This window comes from Macrobrachium rosenbergii, chromosome 4, assembly GCF_040412425.1.
Source record: "Macrobrachium rosenbergii isolate ZJJX-2024 chromosome 4, ASM4041242v1, whole genome shotgun sequence".
In the NCBI taxonomy this organism is placed as follows: domain Eukaryota; kingdom Metazoa; phylum Arthropoda; class Malacostraca; order Decapoda; family Palaemonidae; genus Macrobrachium; species Macrobrachium rosenbergii.
In genome coordinates, this window is record NC_089744.1 from 79,878,517 (window position 1) to 79,903,516 (window position 25,000).

At 36.1% G+C, this 25,000-nt stretch overlaps 1 protein-coding gene across 2 annotated transcripts in view; it reads left to right on the forward strand.

Annotated features, from left to right (window-relative positions):
• LOC136838375 (uncharacterized) overlaps positions 1-25,000 on the forward strand; it is a 626,385-nt gene that overhangs the window by 252,822 nt on the left and 348,563 nt on the right. Inside the window, exon 1 of one of the 2 annotated variants that reach the window (XM_067103278.1) lies at positions 22,298-23,423. The exons of the other annotated variant lie outside the window; for it this stretch is intronic. The gene's annotated coding sequence lies outside the window, so the exon portion shown is untranslated. Of the gene's footprint in view, positions 1-22,297; positions 23,424-25,000 lie in introns of those variants that run through there. 2 annotated transcript variants of the gene reach the window in all.

Genomic DNA, 25,000 nt, shown 5'->3' on the forward strand with positions numbered 1-25,000 from the left:
GATAAATTAATAAATTTATTAGTAAATTAATATATGTATTAATAAACAGACTAATTAATTTATTAATTTATAGACTGTTGTGTATGTACGAAGTATTATTGTAAAAAAAAAAATACGCTGGTAAACAAAGAGAATGATCCCGTAAGCGTGCACTCATGCAAATGAGGCTTCGCAGCCTTGATGCAAAGAAACGAAAAAGGGAAGCAAGGGCAAGGAGGAGTAACGAGGAGTAACGAGTGATGACTTGGAGCTGTGCATGGCCCTTTTTCATTTCGCGCAAAAACGCCACCAGGGAACGGGGGCGGGGGGGGGGTTGTACAAATCACTTACGTTGCCCGAGCACAGGTCGCCTACTTCGACCATCAATCACGCGGGTCATGCGAGGTTAATTGGGTCACGTGTTGTTTAACCGGATCCTCTCGCAGGGACCGACCCGGTCACGGTAAGGTGAATTGGATTCTTGTCCTGGTCAATTCGACCGGGCCAGCCAGCCAGACAGCTAACGGCGGGGCAGGACTCCCCCCTCGTCCGAGATGTTTTGTACCACTGCCGACGGCGGCATGCGTCATGAGCATTTAGATTTTAGGAGCGAGTTCCTGGACCGAGAGGGCGTCGTAATGTTGCAGGCGAATATCCACGAACAGTACATGTATGTATGTAATTTCTGACTCACGTCGGGATCGAACCCAGGTCTCTCAACTGAAGGGCATCAGCGCTTCCAACTGACCCACCTGCCCTTCAGTTGAGAGACCTGGGTTCGATCCCGAAATAAGTCAGAAATTTATTTCTATTACATACGTGGTTGTGTGTTAAATATTTCTACAAACACAAATATATATATATATATATATATATATATATATATATATATATATATATATATATATATATATATAATATATATATGTATATATATATATATATATATATATATATATATATATATGTATATATATATATATATATATATATATATATATATATATATATATATATATATATATATATATATATATATATATATATATATATATATATATATATATATATATATATATATAAAATCTTGCACGTGGTCAACGTATACCGAATTCATAAAACTCATTGTCTGTAACAATACAGTACTCGACAGAGCCTCGTTTTGAATTTTATAAAACTCGTATAATAATTTCTTTATACAAAGACCACTAAATGTTAAATCCTCTTTATATCCTCTTTAAATATCCCCACTTATAAGTATTGAGACAAATCCTCCACGAAACACCTTCCCCCGCCATTCTCTCCTCGTGTTCCTCATGGAGTATTTTTCAAAAGTTAATGCGAGGTTAGGAGGAAGTAAGGAAAGACGTGGTTTCAGAAACGTAACACCCAGATTCTATAAAGGAAAAGTAGCCATAAATTCTGTTAACTTTAATGGTAAGTGTTCTGTTACGACCGCAGAACGCGATGTCTTCTGAACCTTCTGTTGGGCAGTCTGTCTGAAATTCTTTTTTCATCATTTTTTTTTTTAGACGAATGTTCGAGATGACTCTGTGTGTTTATATCCTTATTTGGAGAACGGGAGTAGATAGATATTTTTTTAATGTTTTTTAGTTATTATAATTCTTTAAAGCCAGACATTGCCAGAGAATGCTGCAGTGGTTTTCAGGGCAATACTGTGAAATTATAGATGATAATGCAATTGCTCTATATACCTGACCTCTTTGATTGAAGATATTCAGACGGCTGTTTCGTTTAGCTTCTTTTACATAGTAAATAGATTTATCATTTTTTTTATACTGCTGTTTAATGAGGTTTTCTGAGTTCCTCGCCCTGTTCATAATTGTACGTTATAATCCGCGATCACATTAAGAAAGTAGGTGTTTAAGATATATTCTCTCTCTCTCTCTCTCTCTCTCTCTCTCTCTCTCTCTCTCTCTCTCTCTCTCTCTCTCTCTCTCTCTCTCGCCAGAACAAGAATCACTGATTACTTTCTCGGATATGCCGTTCTGTTTGATGAAATCATTTCGTTTATGAGTCTCCAAACGTCTTTGGTATCGGAACAAGATTACGGAAGGAAGAAAGAGAGTGTCTGATAATCTGCAGATTCCCTCCAAATATAAGGTCACGAAGAAGACCTGCATGTGTTCGGGTTCCCTTCGAAGATCAACGCCCTCCGCTGGGTCTCAAGGTATTTATCAGGTCAATAAATGCTACGTCATTATCTTGGATTATTTCTTTGTAGCTCGAGGCTTGTTGACAGTCATCTGTATCCGTTATTGATATTACAAGTTTGTCAAGATAATGACAGTACATGTTATGGCAACTAATGATCGTGAGATTCTCTCTCTCTCTCTCTCTCTCTCTCTCTCTCTCTCGTTATCACGAAATGATATAATATTTCAGTTTTATGGAAGCTTTGTGTCCGTGTGTCAGGATGAATTTTGGGGGGACTAGCGTAGAGAACAAACCACCGACGAAGCCACTTAATAAAATAAACTTATTACCAAAGTTCATGTAAGCATGACCTTTGGTCTTTGAAGGTCCAGCTTGAGAAACTAAATTAGCAAGGAGTTGCCATAACGAATTAGTTTAAGAATAATTTCATAAATACGGAAATGGTTGTGAAACGTTTCAACCATCGAAAATCTGTGATCTTGACCTTGATTTTTAAATGTTTACCTGGTAAAGTTACCGATTAGGAATTACCACCATAATTCATCATTATGGTAAGGATATCACAAATCTGAAGCTGCCTGTGTAGCATTTAAACCACAGAATAACTGCGGACCCCGACCTTTGACATTTAAATCTTCATTAGGGAGTTACCGTACAAGTATGCAATATGAAAAAGCATAACTATCTCTCTCTCTCTCTCTCTCTCTCTCTCTCTCTCTCTCTCTCTCTCTCCTCACACACACACACACACACACACACACACACACACACACACACACACACACACAAGTCCAAAGGCCACGAACAGGAATATTAATAAAGACTTTGTACATCACACAAACGTCAGAACAGGACCCATCCGTTTTGAAACTTATCAAAAAGTTTGAAGACGGTTTTAGGAAAGAAAGAAATATACGAAAGTCAAATGAATTGGAAACATTCAGTGAGGGGAACATCAGAAAAACGAAGACACGAATATACATATACTCGTACATATGTCTGTATGTATATATATACACATATAATATATATACATATATATATGTGTGTAGTTTTGTATTCACCCTCTCTTAAGGTCACAGTGAAATCTCTGTCCCCGAAACAAAACTAAACGGATTAGGAAACAAAGTGTGCAAATTGAATTTTGCCGTGATGTGTTCCATAAATGCATTTTCCGTTTGTTAGATTCAGTTCCCTGACAGCGTGCTGGGGTGCTGGTGGAGTCCTTTTACTCCTACTCCCTATATCTCCCCCTTCTCCCCCACCAGTCTCCCCCTACCCCTCACCAGTCCTTCTCTCTCTCTCTCTCTCTCTCTCTCTCTCTCTCTCTCTCTCTCTCTCTCTCTCTCTCTCTCTCCCCTTAACTTTCCTTTCCTTTCCTCCTTCTTGAATTCATTCCCCCTTCCTTATAGCCCCCTCTACCCCACAAGTCCCCCTCCCCACCAGGCACCCCCTCCCCCACCAGTTACTCCCCCTCCTCCCTCCCCCTTTCCATCGTCTCCTCTGCATCCTCTTCCTCCTTGCAAGTTCGCAAAATCCGAACTGACAGTCAAGTGTGGAGTCATTAGCCACCCCCATAGTGACATTTAATTGGATTAAACTCGCCATATCACGTACCATTTAGCTGTGCAAGAATACCCGTCTGTGCATTCATAAATCGAGTGAGAGCTCTGAGGGAGAGGAGCTGCAGAGTGCAGCCTCGATGGCACTGGCCTTTCTTCAAAGCGAGCTGACGATAATACTGCATGTTCCGTATTTTATTATTATTATTATTATTTTTTTTTTGTTTGGTCTATCACAGTCATCCTATTCGACTCGGTGTTTTTTTTTTTTATAATGTGAGGTTCTGGGTTGTATCCTGCCTCCTTAGGAGTCCATCACTTTTCTCACTGTGTGAGCTGTTTGTAGTAGCACACTTTTCTGCATGAGTCCTGGAGCTACTTCTGCATCTAGTTATTATTATTATTATTATTATTATTATTATTATTATTATTATTATTATATTATTATTCAGAAGCCAAACCCCATTTATGTGGAACAAGCCCACAGGGGTCATTACTGACCTGAAAATTATTATTATTATTATTATTATTATTATTATTATTATTATTATTATTATTATTATTATTATTATTCAGAAGCCCCCCCATTTATGTGGAACAAGCCCACAGGGTCATTATTTGATTATTATTATTATTATTATTATTATTATTATTCAGAAGCCGACCCCCATTCATGTGGAACAAGCCCACAGGGGTCATTATTGGCTTGAAACTTAAGCCTCCAAGGAATATTATGGTGTTCATTAGAAAGAAGTAAGAGGAGGTAAAGGGAAATACAGAAAGAAGAGACCTGACTTATTAAAAAAAGAAAAAATAAATTAGCATATTAATGAATAGATGTAAAGTTTATCTTCATCTTCTCATGCATAATATATACGAATGTGTATGGACGTACATTCAAGGAAAAACATATAATTCTATAGCCTTGCATCTTGTGTATAATATTGAATAAGCATGCTTCAAGCAAATGCAGGTATTACGTATACAGAATTAAACTCACATACATATAATTCGTGCAAACTTGTAATTAGCGTGGTTTCCCATTGCCAAGAATTCTGTTCATTACAGTAAGCTCACCAATTTAAATGTAAGCGTAAACTGCAGAGGGCTAAACCAGGCAAACCCCAAACAATCGTTAAAACAAAGACATTCCTCTGCCAGCGGGCAAAGTAAATATTTTTGCGATTGATTCTTACCCCAAAACCACGATTCAGGGTAAGTCCAACGGTTTTTTTTTTTTTTTTTTTTAACTAAAAGGGGTCGTAGAACTTTACATGCGATGTAAAACTAGAGTTTGTTGGTCGTCGGACTAGGGTAAGAAGGTTTTTCTCCCGATTATTTAACTGAATCAAAGCGTGTTTTTTTTTCTGTGCAAGCTGTCATTGCACTTACGTTTCTCTCTGTTGTTTGCAATTAGAGTTCACTCGAGTTTTGCATTGCATTAATATTATTATTTTTAGCAATTTTTGACTTGTTTTGAACCTCAAGTCTTCAAATTAGACGCGCCCTGGAAGTTTAAGCAGAAGGCCAACTCGTACATAACCGCCGCTCCTTATTGACTCGGCGGTGTCATTGTTGAAGGGTCATTGTAATATCATAATCAGGGAAATGAGAATTGCATTTGCATGTAGCGCAATATTCCCACGCTGTAACGTTCCTTATTACTTCTCCCGGTGAGCTGCTGCAATAGCAAGAGCTAGGATATTAAATCCAATATGGCCACGAATTTGCAAAGAGGAGTTTTCCCAGAGGCTTTCGATTTTTTCGAAAAGTCTCGTTTTTGTGTAATAATATTGCAATAATATGGCCGTCGCTACAGAATGCCAACGAGAATAATAACTGCCGTCACTAGAGCAGACATTATAGAGGTTTTTCGTTCAGGATTTGTACTGTATGTTCGCATTCTGTAGAAAGGAAACAACCCGGCAGTATTTAAAATGCAAATGTCAGCACTTCGTTGTCTTATATTGTTTGTTTCATGTCAGCAAACGATGGAATTGAAGGCTCTGACGATGCAGTTGAAAACCGTAAGCTGGAACCTTCCGGTGAAAAGTTTGACGCATCTAGATGATTATAGACGTAGCGAATGGATCTACATTCACTGCAGAACTTTACAGTATTTATCTGACGTAAATTGCAATTGCAAGAGTAGTTATTATTTCATGTACCTGATGTTTAAAGATGCATAAAAGTTTTTTGTAAGAAGCCAGCAAACGTTCGTATGTAATGTTTCTCACATACACTGTAAAGTTTACCTTAGACAATCAGGAAGTACCTTCAGTTGAGTCTTGTATGTTATTTATGATTAAAAACTCTTAACAGTTTTTCTCACAACCTTTGTGGTTTGTTAATATTATCATAAATTTAAGTGAAGGTGGCGTTACACCAGAATATTTTTTTTTTTTTGTTGTGGGGCGTTCACGGGAGACTGCTCACCACTGAGCATCGGCAGACTTCAGCAATTTCAAACATATTATTCTATGCATTGCGTTGTTGTGATTGGAAGGAATTCGTGTACATAAACAAACGCAAAACCCATTGTAGGTAGGCAGCAAATAAACAGAGGCTGTTGGATGAGTATTTTCTTTGTTTATTTTAAAACCTCGTTCTTAATAAATATTTCAGATGCTAAGGCTTAGTTACTTATTAGTTTTCATTGATTTTAGGATTACAATGAAATTTATGAGTAGTTTTCACCTAACATAATCTTGAATGAGTTGAAAGGGGGTCTATGTTTGACAGATTTTTTGGGGAAACATTTTTCTTTTAAAAATGTGATTTAAAGAATTATTTTGAGTGCAATTAGTAAGTAATTACAGTTATATTTTGCTCATGCACCTGCTACCCTACGAGGCAAGGGCTTTGGTTTCTGGGGTGGGTGGGGGAGGGAAGAATGCCATTCTTTCGTCGTCCATTTATGCCCTTCTAGTACTTTCATTAAGTCCTTTCCCCGTTTTTCCTCCTGATTTTTTCAAATGTTTCCTCTATGTTCTCATTCATTTTTCAGTGACCTATCATCACAACTCTTCATGATTTCTATTTTAATTTCTCATGATTTCTATTCTAATTTCATATGTATTGTTTATTATTCTCATTCTCTTGCTCTAGAAAAGCACATATGGCCCATGTAGTTGGTCATCTATTTATTTTATAAAATCGTTTGTGGTGCACCATAATCGTCTTGCATTTCATTCTCCCTGATACGATAGACGCGGCTACCCGAACCAATTCAACGGCTGATAATGCAATGCAGTTTACTCCAATTAGCTTTTGTGGCACTCTTCTTTGGTTGAGGTCACACCGCATAGTCCACCGTTAACGAAAATGTTTATTTTGACTCCGGCGTAATTGCTGTTGGGGTTGATTACTTTTAAAGTAGTTTCGCACATGATGAGGCACTTAACAGTGAACATGTTTATGGACATGGCTCGTTTTATTATGACAAAACACAAGCTGAAAAATCCTCTTTTATCTTGCGTTTTGAATTATGTCGAATTCGCTCTGAGGAAAAGCCACTGGATCAAAGTAATATTTAGAAACATTCTGGTTAAGGTGATTTGTCTTAAAGGAATATGGTCAAGATTATACATTAGTGAATATAGTCATCGGAAAGACTATCCAATCCACCTGCTAATGAATGGTACAATTTCCCTTCATTATATCTGGAAATGTCTCCTAACAGTTCATTTCATGGAATACTGGTTCTTAGCTTCAAATTACTGTATTTAATAGGGTTGGTGAAATTACATTTTAAACAGTACTCTGCGCATGCTCTGTGCTTATCAGAGTTTATCGTAGTGCGATTTCTGCGTTGGTTGTAACGGTCAGTGTCTTGCGCAGTCGATACGTTATTACTTGCCGGCAATTTTGTTTTCTCATGTCATTAAAATTCAGTAACTTCGTAATCTGATTTACTGCTGTTCTTCATGCAATAACACTTAAACGTGTCCCAAAGGATAATAATTCGGCTTCACGTTGCTTGGCGTACGTGTGATAGTAAAGGTGTTATGACTCTCGCTCCAGTGCTTGACTTAAACACACTTCGCTGGTTCGGCGTCAAAGACTAAGCGACTTTCGCATTCACGCTGCGTTCATCTTCACGTTGCATGATCTCTTAGAAAAAAAAAAAAAAGCGATTATCTCTTGATTTTCTGGTGAGAAATATTTGCTTCACTGATGTTTCCTCCTAATTGTATTTGAGGGTTTCGGACGGGTAGTCTTGGCGGCTGGGTTCATTGACCTCACGGTTGATGTTCTAGAGGATTTGACATTTTGACGAATGTATTAAACTCACAGGTAAGGGATGCGTTATCTTATTATAACAGTGCTTGTCTTTTGTGTGAGTGAATTATATGTATTTACCGAATGAAATTATATACATCAAAGGATTACATGCACAGTAGATGTTATTCCTCATATCCTACATGTCTTATTATTATTATTATTATTATTATTATTATTATTATTATTATTATTATTATTATTATTATTATTATTATTATTATTATTATTATTCAGAAGATGAACCCTATTCATATAGAACAAGCCCACAGGGACCATTGACTTGAAATTCAAGATTCCAAAGATTGGGGTGCTCATTCGAAAGAAATATTATAAGGTACTGGGTAATGCAGAAAGAGGAGATCAGTCATTATTAAAACAGATAAAGTAACAAATGAATAAATAAAAATGTTATAGAAATTGTAAATATGGAAGACGGTCAATTTCATCATTTTGTTTTGTTATTTCAGACTATGGAATCCCTTGGTTTAAAAATGCCTTTCAAAAGACAGGCCATTTAATGCCTTTTTTTTTTCTCCTAACACAGCATAGCTATTATTACTTTCATGTGGATGTATAACATGTATCAGGTATGTGTGTGTGTACAACTGTGCACACATATTTTATGCTTTAGTTGGAAAGAGATTTTGTTATGACACTTTTCTTTATGTGAGCGGGTATGTGTTAGCAGACTATTTCATTTTTGACATTTCGCATTATATACTTCAACATTATGTTGTTTCTCTTTAGAGCAAGTTATCGAAATAAGCACGAGACTTCTTTCAGTTTCAGCTATTTAATATACAATATGAAGGTTGTAAAATGAGTAAATAAGCAATATATGTATGTATACTATATTGTATATATTGTCGTCATCAAATGAAAAATATTTTTCCAGGACTGCAGTATATTAGATCAGTATCCAGTTTACCCTTAGGACATTTAAACGAGATACGACAGTTTATATGAAGTTTTATAATAAAAAAATAAAAAGGAAGTTATCAAACAACGCTGAACACAGATCCGTAATAAAGCCCCATATTTTTTTCCCTAAAGTTTGGAAAATGCTCTTAAATAAGTTTTAACATTATTCTTTTTTATTCATTTCCCTTTGCAAACCAGGAAGTAATTAGCAACGGCCGCGGTCCCGTAACATTATCGCTTTTTTACCTCTTTTTTTATAACATCCTTTGAGTATTAATCACTTGACATGTTTAAAAATGGACATCAAAAACGATTCCCTTCAAATGAGAGAGAGAGAGAGAGAGAGAGAGAGAGAGAGAGAGAGAGAGAGAGAGAGAGAGAGAGAGAGAGAGGCCTGATATTGTAAACAAGGCTTTGCTTACGGTATATACAGCTTTGTTTGCACAACCATTCACAAATATACAGAAAAATATATCTACATTCTTGCCGGGGGGAGGGGCTGTCAGGAACAAGGTGGTGGGATATAAATTGCTCAAAATTTTGATATATTTAATATAGGAAAACTAGTATCAAAATGTCGGCGTCAGTACAAACAACAGAAACTACTTTATTGTTATTATTATTATTAGAAGTAAGTAAAGCTTGTGTTTAACAAGCCCTGTTAAATAGGATGGCTGCAACATTTGAATTAATTCTATATTGAGGTTTCTCGATTTTCCTTATAATTCTTTTCTCTTCTTAGTTAATATTGGACAATAAGTGGCCAGTGTTCATACAGACACAATATAAAATAAACTCAGATGATGCAGCCGTCCTATTTAACAGGACTTATTATTATTATTATTATTATTATTATTATTATTATTATTATTATTATTATTATTATTATTATTATTATTATTATTATTATTATTATTATTATTATTATTATTATTATTATATGAATACCCAGAAACCTTACATAGAATATAAGTAATTTCCTCAACTTGCTAAATGAGGAACGAATAAATGCTCAATGTACTGAATAGGAATGAAGATAAAGCTAAAGACGGAATGAATTCAATAATCGACGATTCTCGAGCGTAGAAAAATTAAATGAATTGGCCAAAAAGTTTCCCATAGCAACGACCAATGTAGTACCTGCAAAAAAGGAAGGTGAAAAGAGAACTTTCCTGGCAATTTCATGTTGAACTGGATGAGATTATTCATCATCCTTGCTAGTAGCCACTTATAGCCCGACAGGTCCCCCTGTCTCACTTACACCCTTCGGAAATAAATGCTCTACAGATTACTAAATTATCTCTTGTCTGGTTTCAGTAATTTATTTTGCCTTCCCTCTTTAGAGAGGCAGATCTTTCTTTCCTGCTTGGATTTATTCCTCTCTCTCTCTCTCTCTCTCTCTCTCTCTCTCTCTCTCTCTCTCTCTCTATCTCTCTATATATATATATATATATATATATATATATATATATATATATATATATATATATATATATATATATATATATATATATATATATATATATACATATCGGATCAGCTTAGCATAGATAAGTCATTAAAGTGCCTTCTCCTTCGGTTTTTACATAAAACAAACAAAAATATGCGCCGAAGGTCTTCGGCGCAATCAAGTTTTCTGTATAGCGTATAATGCTGTATGAGCAGCGGCCCAAGAAACTTTCAGCCACGCGACGGTGGTGATCTGTCCTATAGCGTTGCCAGATGCACGATCGTAGCTAACTTTAACCTTAAATAAAATAAAAACTACTGAAGCTAGAGGGCTGCAATTTAGTGTGCTTGATGATTGAATGGCGAATTTTCAACATGCCAATTTGCAGCCCTCTAGCCTCACTAGTTTTTAAGTTCTGAGGGCGGACAGAAAAAGTGTGAACAGACCGACGAAGCCATCTCAATAGTTTTCTTTTACAGAAAACTAAAGGGCAGATATTTGCGCATTTCATTGACAGAATTTGATATGTTGGAGTGACTATGATTCAGATCTGTCTATATATATATATATATATATATATATATATATATATATATATATATATATATATATATATATATATATATATATATATATATTATATATATATATATATATATATATATATAAAAATATATATATATATATATATAAAATTATGTATACACATATATATATAGTATATATATATATATATATATATATATATATATATATATATATATATATATATATATATATATATATATATATATATATATATATTTGTGTGCGTGTGGGTGCAGAGCGTCTCGAAAACCTATACAATATTCAACATTTGCATAAGTGAAGCACGGTGAAGCCTCTCCGAGAGAAAGAAAACGCTCCAAATCAAGCTGGATAATTCCCACGATCTGAGGAAGCTGCTCGAAGGAGGAGCGGCCGCGGCATACAAAGGGATATCATCGCCTTTTAAGAAGCAGAAATTGCCTGGCCTCTGTTATTATCTCGCTCCGAATAGAAAGCATATTATCATTATTTATAGACTCTCGGGTTTCATGTAAGAGACCGGCAATTTAAAGTGAAAGGGAAACTCGGCTAAGGTTCGAAATCTTATGATTGCATTTCGAAGATGCCGAACACGACTGAGCTTAATTCTGTAAACTTTCCCTTCCGGAAAACTGAGCTTCTACATTTTAATAAATTTCCAGTGGACAGCACGCTTACATATGTATATGTATGCAAATGTATTAATATTTGAAATCAGCATTTACCCTGATACGGACGTGTGAACATCAGAAATTGGTATTTGTAATTAGTCTTCCTTATATATTGTGGATTTTTGCCTCTCGCTAACCGCAGTTCAGCATTCATCTTATTTTTATTCGTTTAAATGTTGTCCGATTAATCAAGTCTGTTATATTTAGAAATGGGTGATAATTAAAAAAAAAATTCTTTCCTTTGAGCCCTATATGACAAATGAGTTAATTCACAAAGGACGCACCCCATTTTTTTAAATAAAATAATGTATTTTTTATTGTTTGCGATTATCTTTTTAATGGGACCAGTCACGTAATTACGAATCATATCATATTCAGCGAATCAACAAAGAGTTAGCCCACGAAAAATGGATCGTCCTTTGTGCTGCCTGCCTCGTAGAGTGCTGAGAGATATAAATCAGGTGATTTTAATTAACATTTTAGACCTAATCTATCATAAGGGCCACGACGCGGCCAGTGAAACATTTCAGGGTAAATGAGCCAAGCAAATGCTACGTTAGCGATAGTTATATGTGTTTGACATAACACTACGCCTTGTTTCAATAACTATGCTTATAAGCGGATGGTTTACTGACAGCGATTTGGTTTGGTAGGAGAGACACTATATCGCTATAGAAATCTATGTTTGTTGCTGATGTATATACGTATAAGCGGATGGTTTGCTGACAGTGATTTGGTTTGGTAGGAGAGACACTATACCGTTATAGAAATCTATGTTGGTTGCTGATGTATATACGTATCTTAAGGCGGATGGTTTGCTGATAGTGATTTGGTTTGAATAGGAGAGAAACTGTATCGCTATAGAAATCTATGTTTGTTGCTGATGTAAATACGTTTAAGCGGACGGTTTGCTAACTGATTTGGTTTTGTAGGAAAGACCGTTATAGAAATCTGTTTTGTTGCTGATGTAAATACGTATAAGTGGATGGTTTGCTGACAGTGATTTGGTTTGGTAGGAGAGACACTATATCGTTATGGAAATCTATGTTTGTTGCTGACGTAAGTACGTTGGGTATAAATTTGTGAAATGTTACGTTTGTTTGTATTATACGTCATCTACGTTGTTATGAATGAATATTCAGTCTGATCTAAGTTGACTGAATGGTATTTTTTAGATATTTTCAGATGTCTTTCGGTGGTCTCGGTATAATGCTCTATGAGCCGCGGCTCATGAAATTTTAACCACCGCCGGGTGGTGGCCTACCCTATATCATTGCCAGATGCACGATTATGGCTAACTTTAACCTTAAAGAAAATAAAAACTACTGAAGCTAGAGGGCTGCAATTTGGTATGTTTGATGACTAGAAGATGGACGATCAACATACCGATTTGCAGCCCTCTAGCCTCAGTAGTTTTTAAGATCTGAGGGCGGACGGACGGGCAATCCGGCGCAATAGTTTTCTTTTACAGGAAACTAAAAGGCAGAAGAAGATCGAAAATAGAGAGGCACAACTAAAAAGCTAAAATCGAGGAGGGGAAGGCTGTCCCGAAAACGGCGAGACACCATGTGATTATGGCTAGGCGGTTGTCCGTCCTAAAGACTCCTCGTAGGACACACTGGACGCCCTTCCTCGCTTTTTTAGATAATTACTCCGTGCTTTAAGACGCCAGTAATTGCAGGCTCAGCACTTTGGAAGGTCCATCTATAGCCATGAGTCTCGTTCTCGCCAGCTTGTTCGAGACGATCACGCTGATTAAAGCATCTTTCTTATGTGCCTGGAAACTAATTCTTACCGGTCGGTCCTTGGTTAGTATTTTCCCAACTGAGCGGTTTTTTTTTTTTTACGGTGATTATTTGAACTGAGGTCCTCAGTTCAAATGGACGTGAAGAGGTTTCAAGTCTCGGTGTCTTCAAATGACCTGGAATTAAAGTCGTTGTTAATTGTTAGTGTTTTTGTTACTGTTATTGTGGTAGTTATATTTCTTACTTTTTAGTTTTCTTTAAAAGAAAACTACTGTGCCGGCTTTGTCTGTCCGTCCGCACTTTATTCTGTCCGCCCTCGGATCTTAACTAAAAACTACTGAGGCTAGAGGGATGCAAATTGGTGTTGATCATCCACCCTCCAATCATCAAACATACCAAATTGCAGCCCTCTAGCCTCAGTAGTTTTATTTCATTTAACATTACAGTTAGCCATAATCCTGCTTCTGGCAACGATATAGAATGGGCCTTCACCGGACCGTGGTTAAAGATTCATGGGCTGCGGCTCATACAGCATTATACCGAGACCACCAAAAGATAGGTCTATTTTCGGTGGCCTTGATCATACGGTGTACAGAAAACTCGATTGCGCCGAAGAAACTTTGGCGCATGCTTTACTTATTTATTATTCTGTCGTATGGAGCAACAGTTTTATAGATGGGAGAGAGAAAGACTTCAGTTTAAAACCCATAAATCTATCAATGAATAGTTTATAAATTATATTGAACAGTGATTGTTACGGATCATTCCATCAGTAACACATCATAATTTCCCTTTAACAACTAGAACGATCCTCAGAGAATCAAAATGTCCGCAGATATAGGGTCCTACTTTGAACCGCTTGCTAAAAACGCACATCTCTTTCACCTTTCTGTGTTTCCCTTACCTTCTGTTACTTCTGTTACTGTTACTTTTCTTACTTCTTTCTGATGAACACCTTGTTGTTTGGAAGCATGAATTTCAAGTCAGTGGCCCCTGAATAATAGGAACAGAATATACACTAACCAGATGAGCAAAGTGCGGTCATGTAAATTCCTGAAAGCAGTAAGGAAAATAAAATTGATTAATGGGTGACTAAGCCAGTAAAATTTCCTTCTGAACATTTCAAAACAGGTGAGTATTGTGCTAATCACTGCAACGCTCACGCAGACAAATTTCGTATAGTTATCGCAAGAATGCGCTTTCAGTTGCGCTTTAAGATACCTTATGCATGCAAGCAGGCCAGTGAACCCTTTTAAGTTGCATTGTGTAGATGTTGCTGCTTCTGTTCCCAGTTAATATACTTAAAAATCTTAGTCGTGTTTGCTACAAGAAGAAGAAATTTTAATAGCCAGAAAAATAAGCAGTGCTGAGAGTTGTGTTTGGAGCTTGAAATTGATTTCTCTATAAATATTCTTGAGGAATCATCAATTTTTGTAGTTTTTATTCTGTATTATTTGCAATTTTATTCCCTTATATTGTGGAGTACTTTCGGTTTTAGAAGGAGAAAAATTATGAAGATATTTTTACTGTTTGCAATTTTCTTCCTTTGGTGTACTTTCAGTTTAAGAAGGAGAAAAATTATGAAAATATTTCGTTGTATAAAATATTCTTCAGGAATCACCAATTTTTGTAGTTTTTATTCTGTGGTATTTGCAATTTTATTCCCTTATATTGTGGAGTACTTTCAGTTTTAGAAGGAGAAAAATTATGAAGATATTTTTACTACAGTATTTACAATTTTATTCCTTTATATTATGAATTACTTTCAGTTTTAGAAGGCGAAAAATTATGAAAATATTTCGTTGTACAAAATATTCTTCAGGAATCATCAATTTTTGTAGTTTTTATTCTGTACTATTTGCAATTTTATTCCTTTATATTGTGGAGTACTTTCAGTTTTAGAAGAAGAAAAATTGTGAAGATATTTTTACTGTTTGCAATTTTATTCCTTTGTATTATGGATTACTTTCAGTTTTAGAAGGAGAAAAATCATAAAAACATTTCGTTGTATAAAATGCTCTTCAGGAATCATAAATTTTTGTAGTTTTTATTCTGTGGTATTTGCAGTTTTATTCCCTTATATTGCGGATTACTTTCAGTTTTAGAAGGAAAAAATTATGAAAATATTTCGTTGGCACTTGTTCTGCATAATTTTTTTTTTTGCAACAGCCAATTGCGCTCTATAATTTCATGCTTTGCATCATTATTAAAACCCGCGTGCTTGCATGAAACCCCCAGTTGACGCCTGAAGACCGCATCTTTATCATTGTCGCTGGACGAAACTCTATCCGAGGGGAGTGGAGGAACGAGAAATAAAAGTGGATTAATGGAGAGTTCATGTCATGGGAGATATAAAAGAATTAGTTCCTCTCCTCTCCCATGTAATGGGCCGAGCATTTAAAAGAAAAAAAAAATTATTAAAAATATTAAAACAGTCACGCAATAGCGAACGTAAGAGAAATTAGTGGGGAAAGGTTTTACTGCCGACTTGTGCTTCGTTTTTAGGGTTTTATAATATAATATAATATAATATACATCGTAAAAGTTTTTAAGCTGGGAAATTTACAATGCACCAGCAATTCTTTTAGATAAGACTTGTCAACACAGCATTGTATTTGATAATCATAATCAGCGATGTCTTTAAAGAAATTACGTTTATCTCTCTCTCTCTCTCTCTCTCTCTCTCTCTCTCTCTCTCTCTCTCTCTCTCTCTCTCTCTCTCTCTCTTGTAATTCCATTTTGTATGAGTAATTGAAGTTGACAAGGTACATACGTAAATTTTCGTTTAAGAAATGACCCGATCACTTAAAAAAATGCATAAAAATACGACATATGACCCAACAAAATAAAAAAGAAATGCTACGTACAGAAATATAAGAGAAACTTTGCAATGTTAAGATGACAAACAAAAAATGCAATAAGTGATCAACAGAAAGAATTGGTTGATAAATCCATATACAGAAAGGTAATTTTTTTTATAAGCACGCTTCCCATTTGTAATCACCAACTAGATGGATTCTGATGACTATATCTCAGATAAAGAGCGTATAGTTATCACTTCAGGAAATTATCTTGTAGATATAATACGTTTTGGTTATCGTTCAAATGAATTCTAAGTAACGTCAGTACTAAGGTATTCTCCGTCCATATTATCACTAATTTAAACTCAGGTGTGACTTTCATTTTCTTAATTAATTTACAAATTTTCATTCTGGTCATTTTCTGTATGCTGAATCAAGCTAGATTGTGGTTGTCACGGAGGATAAACTTTCGCGTGATTATATCAATTTAGCATAAGCTCTACGCAGCGCTGTTGTTAAATTAGAGTGGGATAACGTGGTGTTGTATTACTGCGCCATGCTGGAATGCGACCTGTTATATTTCATTACTTTGAAGTGTATGTTTAATTAACTCGTAAATACCATGCGGGGTTTCGACATTCGTCTGCAGGAGGCCTCTGCGTCAGTCTTACTGCGTAACTGACTGTGAGACTACCCAAAGCTAATCCCCTTTACTGTATTAATGTGTCTCGACTTTCACCCAACCCCCGGTAGGAAGGTAGTGCCGTCAGGGCACCTCACGTGGAGCACTGTATGCATTACTAAATGGTGCTTGCAGTTTCTCTTCGGTCCTTACCTGCGCCTACTTTTTAGGCTTTTACTCTACCTCCATTCATACTTCCTTTCTTCAGTTTGTTGTCCATCCTCTGTAACCGTTACTTCTTAGTGCGTTTGCGGAGTTTTTTTTTTTTTTCCAAGTTCCACCTTTAGATCATTGTATTCCCTCACTTTTATATCCTGGAACTCTTTATCTTACTGTCTAACTACTCCAACTCTCTCGTTTCACTGTCTTGACCGCTGAATGGCCGAAAGTGCCCCGGTACTTGGCTTGGCAGCTTAAATTTCATAAAATCAAATACACTTCACCCTACTCGTAGGGTAGGTTAAAAGTTGTCAGATTAGAAGATGAAAAGAACATGATTCGTAAGCCATATCTTTTGCCATTGGTTTCAATTAATAAGGCAAAAATGTTACCTAATGATTTAATGCGACAGTTTCAACAAGAGCAGTGATGATAATAATATAATAATAATGATAGTTAGAAAATACTCATAGAAGCATGAGTCTTAAGAAAATATGATTCCTAAGCCATATCTTTTGACATTGGTTTCAATTGATAAGGCAAAAATGTTACTTCATGATGTAGTACGACAATTTCAACAAGAGCAATAATAATAATAATAATAATAATAATAATAATAATAATAATAATAATAATAATAATAATAATATTTAGAAAATACTCATAGTAGCATGAGTCCTGACATGGAGAAACAAATCCACAATTACGTATGGGTATAAATATACTTAACAATAATTATATGCAGAGAGCTTCCTGGAATCTGTTCGATTCCCCTTTATAGATGGAAAAAGGAAATCGAACGGATTCCCGAAAGCTCTCTTTATAGATTCATTTTCAAATATTTGTACCCATACGTAACTGTGGATTTGTTTCTCCAGTAATAATAGTTCTTATCATTATTAAGATGAAATGTTCCAAACGTGATGAACCGTGGACTCTAATTGTGAAGGACTTTAATACAAATCACTGATACACAGTAAACGTCATGCATTATTGGCAGGGGACAAAGGAAGGGAGACGAAAGATGAACATGCACTACAGTAATAGATTATGCAAGTTTACCTGTCACCGTATGGGTTTGGCTGATTTACACGCTCCTTAACGCCCGAGAGAGAGAGAGAGAGAGAGAGAGAGAGAGAGAGAGAGAGAGAGAGAGAGAGAGAGAGAGAGAGAGAGAGAGATGAAGGCAATTCCTAACCCTGAGTCGTTTCTTGTACTGCTACCCTCTTATATTTCATTGCATTACTTTTTAAAACTTTAATTTCTCTGTCTTTCCTTTTGTTTTTAATTATAAGCGTTTAAAATAAAATCTAGTGTTGATAGAGACAGGTTATTTCCAGGAAAATCCAAAAGCGTCTATGTTATTCCGTGGAAGTGGGTACGTTAATTATAAAAGAAAAATCTGCTATCTGCTGAAAAAATATTTTCCGAAGTCTGACAACAAGTTGATGATATGTTCATGACATAGTAATCGTTTGAATGAAGTTATAGTCACGCAGCTTGATATTGGCTAAAGATATCCGTAGTGTAGTTAATCATGTCGTTTTCAACACAGAAGTCAAAATTATAACAGTAAAAAAAAAAAAAGCTGTTCCAATAAGCTTAACTTTCTTTTTTCTTTTATTCATCGTTATTATTACGGGCTACTGTGAAGACGCAATAACAAACGATAATGTGCACACTTACTAAGGAATGCCGAGCACTGGGAGTTTCTTATGGCATAAGGAGTTTTCTCAAAAATGAGACCAGTAGCTAAGAGAGGAAAAAATAAAAGTGTTATTGAAATTGAAAAGGAGAACGAGGTGTACTGAAACAACGAGAAATCTGATGACGTTTAAAATAAATTTACTCTTCTGTTCAGTATTTAGAGGACTTTGGAGAGATTAAGAGAACATTCAGCGATAAGAGCTGAAGCTAGAAAAGATGAAAGAGGAGGCTGAGAAATAAAGAGGAAAGAGAGGACTTAATTCATTACCATCAATTGGTGCTCTCCTTCCGGAATTAAACATGGGAATGGACTGGAGGTTTATAATTATTTTTTAATAGCTAGGGCTAATGGGACGAGCAATCTAATTCTCATTTGCGACCCAGGGCCGAGAAAACAAGAAATAGGGACAGAGAGAAAGAAGAAAAGGCCTCAACTACGAAGTAAGCGATACACATTGCCTCGCAAAGGAGGGAAGGTTATAAGCTTCAGGAAAACAGAAGCAGGAAAAGAATTCGGAGTTTGGCGATAGAAGAACTTTGTAATTCGATGATAACGGATTCCACTAAATAGGATAAGAGGAGGTGGCCTGATGGGCGTTACAAGTCCGCCTAATGCCTTAGCAATGTCGGAATTCTCCTCGAAAGCTCAGAACAAAATGACAAAGATGGTACCTTTAAAGAATTGTTCTGTTATCAATTAGTTCCATGGATGGAAGGGATGTGGCTAGGTGAGAAAACCACAAAATATAAAAAAAAAAAAAAAAAAAAAGAGCGGAAGAATGATGAGCAATATCAAATTATTGGTAAGGAAGTCAATCATTATTTCTCAGAACTAATTATCTCTAAGACATTTAGTTCTGCAAATGTTGAAGCTGACCATAATCACTGGCGTCTGCCTCGGAATAGTTGATTGAAAATTGAATAGAAATGGAACTAGCACATATTTTCTTAAATTATTTAAACAGGAAGACATCATAGAGGCTCTGTATTCAATCACTGGTAACAGATTGATTTTATTTTGAGCACCAGAAAAATTTAAGATGTAGCCTTCACACACATCAGGCCCATCTAGCTATTTTCAGTCTTATCATAGGTTAGTTTGCTGCTTTGTAAAATCTTCATTGAAAGATTCATACAGTATGAGATGAATCTAGTAAACGTGTTGATATCTCTGGTCATAAAAAAATCATAAAGCAATCAAAAGGAAAGAATCTGCAAACAAACAAAATTACAGATGTAAACATGATTATAAATGTAGAACAGGCATGGCCTGAATTTGATGATTCACGCCATTCATAATTACAAGTCGGTATTTTGAAGCAGCAACCATCACTCTCACTCACTGCTCTTATGTAGCCCATAAGTGAAGAAAATAACTTTTTCTTCTTCTTCTTCTTCTTCTTCTTCTTCTTCTTCTTCTTATTCTTATTATTATTATTATTATTATTATTATTATTATTATTATTATTATTATTACCGAATAACAAATCAATAATTATAAGCGGGTATTTCAAAGCAGTAGTCATCAGTCACTGCCTGTATTCTACCCTAGACCGAAGAAAATAAGAATTTTAAACCTAAAAGGTACAGCAATGTTATGTTATGATCATTTTGATTGTAATGAGTTTCATGATTATGACCGAAAGCAATATTCCAGAACCTCAGTAGCTCTGACATCTTGGCAGGAAAATGAAGCTCTACCCAGCAGTTTTGTCTATTTATATACTTTTTCAGGGAAGTGAAGATGTACACTCGCTGACATTCTGGTCACTCGTTACAAATTAGGTGGCTGAAGTGTAAAGTACGAGGAATTGGAAAGACATTCCATAAACATTTATAAAGCAGGACTTGTAAGGACGTATAGGCAACAGATAAAGTTTGTGCCTGGTTTTGAGCGAGAATATATGATATTTCGGCAAACACGAACGTAGTCAATTCTTTATGGGAATAAATAAGACTGAAAAGAAAAATTCTTTATAACTGATCAGCCATTCACCATTGCTGTCTTAAGATATGCACTTTTGTGTGTGTGTGTGTACGTCAGTAACAGTGAGGTCATAATCATGAAAGTCATTACACTCAAAATGATCATAACTTTGCTGTAGCTTTTAGGTTTTAATTCTTATTTTCTTCAGACTAGGGTAGAATACAGGCTATGACTGATGACTACTACTTTGGAATACTGGCCTAAAATTATTGATTTGTTATCCAGTAATAATAATAATAATAATAATAATAATAATAATAATAATAATAAGAAGAAGAAGAAAAAGTAATTTTCTTCACTTATGGGCTACATAAGAGCAGTGAGTGAGAGTGATGGTTGCTGCTTCAAAATACCGACTTGTAAATATGAATTTCTTATTTAACAGTAATAATAATAACAAGGAGAAGAAGGAAAAGAATGTAGATATTTAATGAACGTTCCAGGGACGAACCCCGCTGCATGATTCGAACCCATTCAACTGGATTCATTCAATGCCAGCCCTGACTTACCGAGCGGCTTTCATGCGCCAAGCCTCGACCACATTCTCCTGATTTCCCTCCTTCAATATAGACGATCACCCTTAGTTGAGGACAGGTAGACGACTTTTTCCCCTGTAAAAGGCTCTCAGATTTTGGGGCAATTTGGCTAAAAGCATACTCGTATATTTAGGTAGCAAATGGTTAAAAAAAAAGAAAAAGAAAAATAGAAAAAGGCATTGAAAGATGTGTTCAGAATCGCATAAGTTTCGAAGAAAGAAAGCAATAGTCAGGGACCATCATCCTTATTGGCAGTGAGCAAAATTTCGAATCTGAAAAGAAAGTATTAATCAGCAGTCGAACACGTAAACCAGCGATAAATAGAGAGAGAGAGAGAGAGAGAGAGAGAGAGAGAGATAGATTTGATGTATTATGCTTTTCAGGTAGAGTACGTGTATCCGTCCTAAGCTACTTTTTCCTGTTCCATTGCTAAGTCGTCTAAGACTTGACTCATTTTGTTGTGTGATTTAAAGGCAAAAAAAAAAAAAACCTTCACTAAGTGATCGCAGAAAAAATAATAGATATTTGATTGATTTGTCTACAGTAAATGTTCTTTTTGCTCTATCGTATCTTTTTCATCAATTTCCTCCTCCTGTGGTATTTGTCTTCACTCTGTGCTTAAATCATCAAGAACACAGACAAACAAGGCGACGAATCTTATTGTGTAAAGTAAAATATTCAATTTCTCCCATTAAAAACTTATTGAGTGATAAAAGGCAATGTTTATAAAAAAAAATATTACTCCACTATTTGCCTTTAAGTAGAAAGCAAGGTAAGCAAATTTAATCGTTAGTATTCGTATTATTGTCGTAGCTGTGAATTACTGTTATTATTATATAAAGGAGGTATCATGAAGTACTTGCTGCGGACAGAGTATAATGACTTAATTCCATGCTGTGTAAGATAGTTACACGCTTCACATCTCTTTCTGGTAGTTCCAGTTGTTTTGTGCTTATTAAAATACTTTCGAGAGTAATTACGCCATCGCTTTATGAGCTCGCTCGCGACCAGGTGTGCCCTGTATTCTTTCTGCTTGAAATTGAGGTTTTTCGCGAACTTGAAAATTAACTTTTTAGCAAAATATTTCGGCAAAACGCACTCCGGTTTGTTCCTCAAGCTGATGGTTCTTTGCGTTAAAATAATTACGCAATTATAGAACACCTGCTTTAAAAGTGTACGAAGAGAATAGTTTGGATTTAAACAAAAATTGTTTATCATTCCTCTGCGTAACTTCTCGCCCTTTCCACAGGCGTTATGAAGATTAGGGCAGATAAGCTGAGTACGGATAATTGATTCAGCCCTCGATCGAACAGTAAACGAGAGATTGTTGAATAGCCTACCTCTCTTCCTACGGCCTGAGGACCAGATAAAAGAAAAGCGGGAGTGGGTGGGGGGAGGAATTAGGAAAAGGTTTAACACGTATATCTCCCAAGCGGTGATAATGAGGAGGCGTGGTCGGATCGAAAGTCTTGTCTGGGCGATTTTTCCAAGGAGACTTTCCAGCCTCCCCTGTCATCCGGCATCTCCCGTCCTTATCTCGCTCGTCGCGAGCCGGGCCTGTACAGACTCCTTCGGTGATTTGACGCTATCTGTGTTAGCGTTTGGGATTTTTCGATATTCGCGTTAGGAGGGATTCTGTTGGGAAGTTTTGCTCTTTTCTCACGTGCTTATTTGGTTTTATATGTGTTATTTGATTCTATATTTTTGTTCCTGGCAGTATAGGGGTCAGCCTGTTTATTTTCTTGTATGAGAAATTGTTGCTTGAAATGAAGCATTTTTGAACTGGTCATCTGTGTGGTAGGGTGGGATTGGCTGGTCGTTGCTAAGTCTTGTATTGAAGTGGTGGTGGAGTAGAACTGGTTGTATGAAGAGAGAGAGAGAGAGAGAGAGAGAGAGAGAGAGAGAGAGAGTTAATACTGGAACTACTCTGACCGAGCAGGAGCAGCACTAGCGAGCCAACCCGTGGAGCCAGCCAGCCAGCCAGCCTGAGCCACCAGCCACTAGGCAGGCATGATCCGTCACATCAGTGTGGCCTGAACCGTAGTGCGCGAAGGAACCATAGTTTCCCGCTGTCGCCTTTTGGTCTGACTTAATTTGTCTGCTATGTACAGTGTTTCGTGCTTTTGTGTCGAGATATATGGAGTACTGACCTGTGATTACCCGATACTCGCCTAAATCCGGTGACTTTTTACATGTGAGTGTTGTTTCGGAGTTGTTTTCGTGTTTTGTCAAACTTTTTTGTGTGCGCAGGCATCAACTGATGCTGATTAATATGTGTGTGTATAGTCTACTTCATGGGGTTATATGTTTGGTTATAAAGACAGGTGCCTTATTTAAAAGTCACGATTTTATGTAATGCCTTGTTCATAACTAATGGAATTAAAAGAAATAGGCATCTGTCAGAGATATTATCTATATAGAATTTTAATAAAATATTGCCTTATCTCAATGGAAGCGTTTTATTTAGGATGCATTGTTACCCTCTACATATAAACTATTTGGAAAGCAAGCTCTGTTGATTAAATTTTCATACATTTTCTGGGGGGTGCCATTATTCATGCGACCCTTGTTTTAAACATTAACACGTCTTCTCTGTTTACCATCTGAGTTTCCCCAAACATGGCCAGCAGGCACAAAACCTCTTGGGAGAGCAGGAACGCCCCCCTTGGGACACGGGGCAGGTGGGGAAGGATGCGGGGAGGGAGGCCTTTGTTGACATTTTATATCACCTTCCGTTTATATTTTATATATATATATGTATGTATATTTATCTGTATATATATATATATATATATATATATATATATATATATATATATATATATATATATATATGTATGCATGTATAAGCACTATGTATATACTTATATGTACAGCCTTTGCGTCCGTAATGGAAATATATATTCTTGACGTCTTTCCAGTACAGGTCTGCAGATGTATCAGCAAATGCGCGTGTACGTACAAGTACATCTGTACGTATGCGTGCAAGACTTACTCTTGAATAGGTTGTTCCCGAGAGAAAACTCTACAAACCATATGCATTGCGCCTTTGTGTACAGCAAGAGGTACCTCACATGAATGACCAACGCGCGTGGATAAAGCAGCATCATTTTTATGCATGAGATTGAAATTCTATCCTTTCGTATCGGCCCGAGTTGTGAATGAAAGAGAGAGAGAGAGAGAGAGAGAGAGAGAGAGAGAGACTCAGATTGATATTGAAATGTGGTCTTGGGTATCAGTTTCGCTTCGTCAGGGGAGAGACAAAGCATTCACAACATCCCCTTTGCAAAAGCATTGCAGATAAGAGATGCGTAATGCCTTTTTTTTTTTTTTCGTCCTGATTGGAACTGATGTGGAATGGGAGTTCCGTGTTGCACTGGGTATGGAATCATGAAAGGGGGAACTTGGGGAAGTCGATACAGAGGCGGAAATTAAGTGCAGGCTTTCTTTGACTTTCATCATCTCTCAGTGTGTTGATCTAGAAGTAACTTTTTCTTTCTGTATAGAAACTCATACAATCACGGAAAAGATGAAGTTTATATATATATATATATATATATATATATATATATATATATATATATATATATATATATATATATATGTGTATATGTATATATGTGTGTGTGTGTGTGTGTGTGTATGTGTTATACTTTTGACATACATTACAAATTTAACCTTTATTTTCATCATTTACATTTAAACCAATTTTTTTATATTTTGCTGTTGCCATGAATCTTTTCAGGAAATACTGTACATACGTCTGCCACC